The following is a 10,098-nucleotide window of genomic DNA, read 5'->3' on the forward strand; positions in this document are numbered from 1 at the left end:
TTTGTTTTCTCTATATCTCTGTAGTCCACAATTCACATTAGCAACCAGAAGAAATACCTTTTTCCTGATTTCACTTGCTCAGCAGCACGCTGTTTCCCGTCTTCCAGCGCCAATGCCGCCTGGTTGAGTCCCGTCTCTGCCAGTGGGCAGAGATCCGCTCTCCTCCCGACTCCTCTCTGGGGTAGCCTTTTTTTCAGTTTTACTGCTTTTCAAATATATGTAAGTCCAGTACTTGGCCCTCTCAACGTAAAACACAAACTATCTAAGCACCCATGCCAACGCCCATAAGCCAAGAAGGCACACTTCATGCCAATCCTCTTCCCTCCTCTCACCCTATCCCTGAAAGACGTGTAAAATTTTAAGAATCTTTCTACACTAACCGTAGTCTGAATCTCTTATTTACTCTCCCAAAGCTACCAATAGCCTCACACCCTCCTTGCCCTTCTAGGTCTTGTCTTCAAGGGCCTCAGAGGTTTTAAAATAACGCCTTAGCCCTTCTCTACATCCTCCAGCAATTTGATCCCTATATTTTTTAATTGCCAGCATTAAAACATCTAGACCTGGGACAAACAGATGTGTGATTTACAACAGTTGAGCGCATCCTCGCGCTAAACATTAATTTGGAAAACCTGATCCTACCTCGTAATTTGGCCTGCTGCCTCTGTGAATTCAGAGAGAACACTGAGAGGGTCGGCCAGAGAGTGAAATTACACTGCACCGCTGACTGGACAAAGTGTTTTTGAAGATGTTATGACTGGCATTGAATGCATAAATCCTATGAACTATATCGAAACATTTATAGGATCACATGCTGGATTATTAATTTTTCTTACTCTTTTACTTGTCTTATTGATTGTGATTTGTAAACGCATTAGAAAAGGGGAAAAGGCTAATGCCACTACTTCGGCAATTTTTTCGGTCCTGCACCACCAGATGTTTGTAAAACAAAAAGGGGGAAATGTAGCCGAAAGTCACAAGCCCTCTGCCAGGGGGCCTGCAAGCCGGACCCCCTACCCAGGTGTCCTGTGATCTCAGCCTGCAAGAACTTTTGCAAGCGAGTCTTGCTGACGCCAGCAGCTGCACGTGGCTCCTGGTGGCTAAGTCACAGAAAGTCAGGGAACAAAGAGGGCTGAAGACCTAAGCCTCCTTCCCATAGTGATAACATCGAATGGTGCAGACCCTTGGACCCTTATTCACACACAATTCTTGGGGGCCAGTTTACAAGTCTCTAAGAACAAAGAAACTTGAAAATTAGTGTCTCCTCTCCCATAGCAACTATATCGGATGTGGAACAGACCCTTGGACCTTTGTGATTTACCGCTTTGCTCTGTAGCCCTATAGGTTAATGTATATCCCTTTTAGTGGAAAGAATGTTTGTTACTATGTAAGCCCGTTTAGTTTCTATTTAGTTGGACTTTTAAAAAAACTTTTTCTGCAACCCAATAAAAGTAATGGTAGGGCTATGAACAATCGCTGATTACCAGAGAGAGTTACAGCCCTCTGTTCGTAGCTGGCCACTGATCCTGCTTGCTGGACTTAATCTCAGCGTCTCTTTCCACAAATATTAAATGGAACACAACAGCTCCTGCGAAATACCATGAGGCAACACTTCCACAGCCAGAGACTGATCAGCCCCAGCAGCCAACCTGGTCTGAGTTAACAGATCACTCTTGGGACAGATCACTTGTCTGGGTCTCACCGTGTTGCTTCCCATTTCTGTGTTGGATCGCTGTGCCCCAGACCGCCCCCCACCACCAGATCGCTCACTGTGCCCTAGACCTGTTGTCTCCATAGGTTTTCCATACTGCTCCGGTCCTTTAGGTCCAAAAAATGTATTAAAATGAAGGGATCAAGGTCTAATAAACCACTGGTAGCAGCGGAGCATACATGTGCTGTTCTTGACATTCTGCTACTTGCACCCACATAGCCCTGGTTATTGCCTGCAAGAGAAAGACAGAAAATGCATGCTACATACTTGCACAAACTTAAGTAGGCTTAACAGACGAAGCAAACGGGTTCGTGTGTGAATGCCCGTCTGTGGGCCTCCCTCAGTGGGTCTGCGTGAGGAGAAGTACAAAGCAGCAGCCGACTGCCAGGGAGGGGGACACAAGCACGGAGACTGAGCGCTCGGCCTCGTCACCACCCGGAGCTCAGGAGCAGCCCCAGTCTCGTCCTGGGCCCCAGAAGTAAGTCCCGTGGCAAAGGGGTCCCAAGGAACTAGACACCAAAACAGGGATCTTCTCCAGTCTTTGGACAGCAACCTGTATAAAAGACCTGGAGACTTTTCCAGCGTGTTCTATCACCTATATTGGACTAAGCTTGAAGCCAAGGCAACCACCTGACTTTTCTCTAGTGCCTCCTACAATGCCTAGCAAATAGTAAGTATGAAAATATTGGTTAAAATTGACCTTTATTAAAGAAACTGAAATATATTCTAAAGAAACACAACATTTAAAATATTACCCAAAGAAAAGTCTTAAAAGTAGGCATTGTAACAATACCATCAAATAATTGAGTTCTGACTATTTATTTATGAGTGTTTCAAAGAGATGCGACAGGAAGTAACTTAAGAGAAAAGTTCGATTATTCAGAAGGTTCAGACTATTTACTGACATGTTTTTCATCTATAGTCACATCCTCATGATGTCCCCTTCTCGTACTTCTTCCTCTTCTAAGGATACTCGTTCCATTACCAATCTTTCTTCCCAGCCTCAGTACCCACTGGCATTCCTGTTAAAACTGGCTGAAAACAATCTCCTTCCACCACAAAACTCTTAACACTTCCTTTTTAGGGAGTTGTCAAATCAGGCTGCATATCAAACAGTTGGAGGAGTTTTTTAAATTAGAGATTCCTGGGCTCCACATCAGATGTATTGAATGAAAATACTGGAGTGAGATCCAGAACCTTTTTTTCCAAAAACGTGCTCAGGTGACTCTGAGTAGTAAGTAAGTAAGTAAGGTCAGAAGCCCACTCTGTGGTATCTAATGCCCTGATACCTGGGTCTTTAAATGTAGGAGTTGTCCGTGTTAAATGAACCCCAGTACAGAAAGGAGCGCCACCAGTCCCCTGTTCCTCAGTACCTTCCAGGCCGTTATTCTCACTGACGAGCAAAAACTCCTTTCCTTTGTGCTTTAAGCCCTGTCTGCGCCCTCACTCCCATGTTCCCATCTTCTCTACCCACTATGGTGCTCACCCACGGGCATCAAAGGCTTTAGCATCTGTTTCAGTCTCCCTCTCTCGGAGCTAAAGCTGCCATCATTGTGGGGTGTGGGGTGTGGGTGTGTGTCTGAGACCAATGTACACAGCCTAATGAGTGCTCCCCAAGAACTGGCACCACAGAACCTCCCCCACACCTCAAATTGCTCGTTAACCTTCCTCCCCAAGGTAATCTGAGTTCAATACCATAGGTTATTTTTGCCTGTTTTTGAAATTTATATAAACGTAAAGTAAGGTATGGATGTGCTCTTATATCCGGCTTCTTTGTTTAACATTATGTTTATAAGATTTATCTATATTTCTATGCAGCATCCTAGGATATGACTATATCCAGTTTCTTTTTAATTTTTTACTCTTTTCATTTCTCACACTGCACAACCTCCCTCGGTGCTCACAGCCCACAGATACGGAGGCTGGGCAGCGGTTCGAGGCTGCGATGTGCTCTGGCCTGGGTGCACTGAGAGGCCCACAGAGACGGGCCCACCATAAATCCATTACCAGGCAATATATCCAATTTCTTTATTCTGTGGGGGGAGAGTTTGGGCTGCTAAGAGCTTTGGGCTATAAAGAGTGAAGCTACTGAAACTTAAAAGCAGATAACTGCTCTTGAAGCACACGAAGAAAATATCAAACATCTCATAACAAAGCAAATGGATCAGTTACAGGCTCCTCCCTTCCTGCGCCAGGCCAGATTCGTCGTCGGCAGCCGTCCGTCTCGAGAGACGATGGTGTAGCTTCTTAAGAGTCTATCTGCACCGCCGAGAATGGCTGTGCAGTCCAACTCGGGAGTGACATGGTATCTGCCTCCTCCCGTGTTGAATCGACATCTTGCGATGAAGCTACAGAGCCTGGGCAGGGTGATATGGAGGGTCTGCTGTTGCCCATGCAGCAGACCCCCCCTCTCTTCGCAGCTGAAGGGTCCAAGGGAAAGATGGAGTCAATACAGCTTGGCCTCAGGTGCGCCGCAGGAGTTGCCGGTGTTGACTACAACGTCAAACCGCCTTAGGGACTCCGGCTCCGGATTTTCTGTCGGGGTTTACTCCCTTAGCCTTTCCCCTGAAGAGGTATGCCGCAAGGCAGCGGAGGTTTTTTGGAGTCAGAGTTTTCCTTCTCTGATGTGCCCTGACTGGAAGATCGAACCAGCGACACTTAGCTCGCAGGCCGACGCTTAATCCACTGAGCTAAACCAGCCAGGGTAACAGGCCAGATTAATCCTGCTAAAATGTCGCACTGATCTACTTGACTTTTTTTTTTTCTTAAGACTTTACTTATTTATTTTTAGAGAGAGGGGAAGGGAGGGAGAACGAGAGAGAGACAAACATCAATGTGTGGCTGCCTCTTGCGCGTCCCCAACTGGGGACCTGGCCTGCAACGCAGGCATGTGCCCTGACTGGGAATCGAACTGGTGACCCTTTGGTTCGCAGGCTGGTACTCAATCCACTGAACCACACCAGCCAGGGCAAAAAGAATACTGAAATAAAACAATATATTCATATGTTTGTAAAACCATTTCTTGGACCATCTCCCTCACAACCTGCTGCTTTTTGCTAACGGGGGATCTAAGACAATGCAAAACTGCCCAATTTATTCTCATCCTTCTCCTACCAGGCCCCACGTACACATACAGTTAGTAAACTCTATATAAATAGAGGGGCTTTAAACAGCACATTTAACGGGAACATCCCCGAAAGCACGTGCTTACTCACACCTTCCTCCGTCACCTATTAGCCGCCCCTGGCACTTCCCACCTTCCGCCCCACCTCACTTTCCATCGGCAGAAAGGAATGTTCCTACATAATTTAGTCCAACGCTGTAAAACGAAAATTAATTACCTGATGCTCCCCAGGGTTCAATTCACCAACGGTGTGCACTGAAGACGGTAACTGTCAGGTTCCCACCACGCTGAGTCCCCTAAACTCAGGACAGCCCGGGAGGGGGACACAGACGCCCGAGGAAGCGCAGGGGACACCGCAGCAGCGTGGCCACACACCGGTACGCAGCGAGGCACGTGTTTGTACCTGCAATGCCCAACTCACGCCTTTAAAATGTGGCCAGTGGAACGAAAGAACTGACTTTTTTTGTTTTAGTTAAGCTTACACAGCCACATGTGACTGGGGACTACTGAACAGTAGAGAATTACAGGTTCAGAGAGGGTGAGCGTGAAGAACAAGATAACTGGATTTTTCTACAAAATTACAAACAGCAGTAAATATCCAAAATCTAATCACAAAGCTAAACAGGCCAAGAAGACAAGGAAACACTAAACCACCAAAATACATATTTTCTGCTTACCTCTTTAAGATTACTGATTTGTTGGACATAGCGAGTTTGTGCAGCCTCCAATGGAGTAATACACCAATGCCGGTCCCAGCATCTTTGAAAGAAAGTTGGTAAACGAACCTGAAACCTTAAAAGAATAGCTGCACGTGAAAAATAAAACAGTAAAATATATCAACCAAGCCTTGAATCTATAACTACAAATTCTAAAATTTTGCATTGTAAGGCCAAAGTTAAAAATGAACTCAGAGCTCCTCATATTCGCCATTTATACATATAGTTCATAAGTCATAATAAAATTAGGTTCTGAAGTCATCTTTAAGTCAGCCGTCTAAACTTAAACTGTAGTTTTCTAAAGACTTAACATTACCCATCATGGTTAACTTATTAAAGCCTATTTATTACAATAACCAGGCGGAAATTCAATGTTGATCACGAGTTGGGAAGAACAGGACCAACTACGCAGGAGGGAGGAAGCTAACGCTCCCTTTCCCTTTTCTTCACTAGGTCAGACTCCAGCAAAACAGGCGGTGTGTTTTCGGCCCTGCTCTTTTCCCCTCCTTCCTGCATCTCACATTCCCACATTCCCTGCTCCTCAGGAAAAAGATCAATTACAAGGTCAGCCACCCAGGACTGCTTTACAGTCTCCAAAAGAGTCTCGTGTTTTCAATAACCTATAATCCCGACCCCTCCGGACAGCAGCTTAAAAATCAAAACTCTCCATATATCACAATATGGTATATGTCAGCTATAGTTAAGGAAAAAAAGTATCTATATTAAAGTCTATGAATGGATAAGTGACAGGATTTTAATATATTCAGAGTTATCAGTAGTTTTTTAAAAAATGAATACTTATTAAAGCAGAAGCAATCAACAAACAAAACAACCACTTTCTTACACAGCCAAACATGACTCCACAGACAGTTAAAAAAATTACAGTAACGTATAGAGGTTTCTAAAGAGTCATAAAAGGCAAGACTAATTTGCAAGTCTCTAAATCCTAGTCCCAGTCTTGCCAGCCTTATGTTAGCTACCATTCCACTTTTCTTCCTAGTGTAAGGATCTACTGACCTTCTAGCAGTTATCTGCGGCAGGTATCTGCTTTTCGTAAGGACATTCCTGCCTCAGAGGGCAGGAGGGATTTACTCAACCACCATCCTGAGTGCACACCGCCCAGACAGCATACACTAACAGGACATTAGTAAGACTTTCTCAAGAGCAGTATCTTTGAATGACTAATCAAACCATGATCAACCTTGCACATTTTTAGTATGAGTGCCATTAAGACAAAAGCAAGCACAAGATAAAATTCTTTAATGTTCTTTTTTAATAAAATAGATATATCTTTATATATAGTTACAGAAAAGCCTTAAGTACCTTTCTAATATGTACATATAAAACTACATCAGAATCTTGAACAATCTGTCATTAAATAAATATTATGAGTAACGAGGTCATTAAAAGCTTCCCCTTCATGATCCCGCAGCAATTTATTGACACTGCTATGACCGCACTACCTTATAGAATAATAAATTGTTTTTATCTGCCCATTTCATCTTGAGGTTCCTGAGGACAAAAACTGTATCTTCCTCTCTCTTAATATTAGCTCAATGCCAGGCACAGACTCAGTAAATGTTGCTAAATAAGGGACAATTAAACACCACAACAGGAATCTGTTTCTGTACTAAGTATGAGAAAAGTTGTTATAATCAGGGATGGCCTGAATAAAAAACTAGAGGTAGGATAAACTGCATTAAAAAGGAAACTCACAGATTCCCACCAGAAAGATTCAACATTACTAATACTCCAGTAAGGAGAGGACTAAAGGTATAAAATAGCTCTTTTCTAGGTTGGTAAGACTGATGTTTCAATAATTTTTAAATCTTCCCTATGGTTAAAGTGTGAAATAGCAACAAAGTGTTTATTTTGTTGAATAATGTTTTTAAAATACAAAAAAATTAAAAGGTTTTAAAATGGAACTAAACTAATTCCCCAAACTTGACAAAAACATGCTTTTTTCCTACATTAAAAACGCAATGATCTCCTTCTCCACTTCTTTACTCTCCCAGAGAACTTCCGAGGAACACAGAATAGTAGAGGTTGATACAACAGCAGCTCACCCAGCATGCTCAAGAACAAAGCTCAGAATAGGTGACATTTAAGAGTTTATCAAATCACTCCAAGGAAAAAGGATTTCAAAATTGTTTTGATGAAAACTTTTTGTACTGTTAAAACACTTGAAACCTCTCAGTTCAAAACACATTTGAATCTTTTCATTTAATCCTCACCTGAGGACATGTTTTCAGTGCTTTTAGAGAGAGAGGAAGGAAAAGAGAAACACTGATGTGAGAGAGAAGCATCGACTGGTTGCCTCCCGTACACACCCGGACCGGGGATCGAACCTGCAACCGAGGCATGTGCCCTGACCGTGAATCGAATCTGCAACCCTTCGGTTAATTACCGGGATGACACACCAACCAACTGAGCCACACAGGCTAGGGATGAATCGACCTTTTAAATATTCAGGCCCTCATTTTTATCATCAAATTAAAACATCTTGTAATGATGACTGAAACTTCTGATGTGTAAAGTTTATTCCAACGATGGGGTTTTTGTGCTTTGAGAGTTTGTCTTGTCTTTTCTTGAAAATAACACACCAACTACTATCATTTTGTTTTGTCAGTTTTTGTCTCTATTCCCTTACTTTTAATTTATTATCTAGAAGGATCTGAAAATCATTTTGTAAAATTAACCTTATAAAACCAGTCAGTCACCCAAATCTGAACAATGTCAAGTGAAAAAAACAAGTATGTGATTTTTCACTATTCTTTGATTTGCAGATAGTGAGGCTGCAAGAAGTTCAAAAGGTAAATTGGAACTTACTGTACTTATTAGAAGTACTTTCTTTTTTATGGAATTACTAACTAGATGTCAAACACATTTCTGACTGACTTACTCACTTAACTGCACAGGACTCCTGAAATGAAATGGTTCAGAACATAGTATGGTTATGGTTAGTATGCATATCAATATTCATCTTTGTTAAAGGTATAAACTTTAAAATAAACTTCTGGTGGGTGACATTATTTCCTCCTGACAAAAGCCACAGCATCAAATCTTTCCTACCTTAAAATGACTGTATCATTTTGTCGATTCAAGTATCCTTCATTTGCAAATAAGTCCAAATGGGAAAAGCTATTATAGCCCCAGAATTCTCCAACCTCAAAGTCAGATGCAGGCTCTCGAATGATGTTTTTCATAGGATCACTGCAGGACTAATGAACCGTTTCTACACGATATTCATATCTCAAATTGAAGAAGAGAGCATGAATATAGTTGGTAAACCAGAATAAAAGCCAGATTCATTGAGTAATTACCTGAGAAGAAACTCATAGATATATACAATTACATTTCTTCCATCAGAATTGTATTATTTACAAAGACAGCAGCATTGTGAATGGCTGGCACCAGGTCCTTCCCTCCTCTCAATGTTCGTCAACATAGCAGGTATAAAACGTCTCCTCGATAAATGAAAAATTTTGCATAAAACAGTACTTTCAAAGTTACTTTGTTTTGTTTTAGCAAAGCTGTGTATTATTTCATATAGTCATTACTTATATTTCCTCACATGTAAAAATTGTGCCATTTCCTTTGAGATTTATCACCATGCAATTCTAAAATGAATGAATTTTGAAGCTCTGGCTGGTGTGGCTCAGCGGATTGACTATTAGCCTGCAAACTGAAAGGTTGCTGGTTCAGTTCCTGGCTGGGGCACGTGCCTGGACACACCGATGGCAGATACACTTCTTACAACTCTAGCAAAATATGCTAAGTTTTCCATGGGGATTTTCACATCTACATATTATGAAAAGAAATAGTTACAAATGAAATAAATTAATACCGGAACAGAATTACCTCAACAAATTCCTAAGTGGGGAACGCTGACCAATTTTAGACAATCATATCTCAGAAAACAATATAACATGTATCCCATGGCTTCTGAAAACTAACCTAAGAATTACACTGGAACACAATTTTTTAAAAAACTAGTTTTCATTCATCTGTAAGAACTTATAATCACATGAAAAATGCAGACCAGTTTCTGCACATTGAAATATGACATTTCCTAGCGTCACTAGAGATCAGTGATCTTCAACCTGTTCTGTCTCATGGCACACATGAGCTAACCACAAAGTTCTGTGGCACACCAAAACATACATTGTTTGCTGACCGGACAAAAAAACAATAGTTCTAAGTTGTATTCATTCACACCGAACGGCTATTATTTGTTGCCTGTTGTCACTTTATTTGACAAACTACGGGCAAAGAAGCTGTGTCCCTAAATAAATAGTCAGGTATTGCATGTTTTAGAAACTCTTGCAGCACACCAGTATGCCGAGACAGACCGGTTGAAATCACTGCCATAGAAGATAAATTCTAGCCTACTACTACATTTCTGGGCAAATCAGATTATGTAAGCTTGTATGCACGCACAAATACTTTTTCTAAACGTGGCCAATGCTAACAATAATCAAGACACGTGTTAACTGCACAAAGTAATACCAGATCCTAATGAAAAATGAACTCAATTTTTAAGTTTTCCC

At 41.8% G+C, this 10,098-nt stretch overlaps 1 non-coding gene across 1 annotated transcript; it reads right to left on the bottom strand.

The window, feature by feature from the left end:
- Positions 1–3,585: 3,585 nt before the first annotated feature.
- On the bottom strand, positions 3,586–3,720 carry LOC149995077 (small nucleolar RNA SNORA42/SNORA80 family). The gene has a single exon (XR_016507930.1). It is a non-coding gene; the product is annotated as a small nucleolar RNA SNORA42/SNORA80 family (small nucleolar RNA).
- Between the last annotated feature and the right edge of the window lie 6,378 nt (positions 3,721–10,098).

This window comes from Furipterus horrens, unplaced genomic scaffold, assembly GCF_987537825.1.
Source record: "Furipterus horrens unplaced genomic scaffold, mFurHor1.1.pri manual_scaffold_13, whole genome shotgun sequence".
NCBI lineage: Eukaryota > Metazoa > Chordata > Mammalia > Chiroptera > Furipteridae > Furipterus > Furipterus horrens.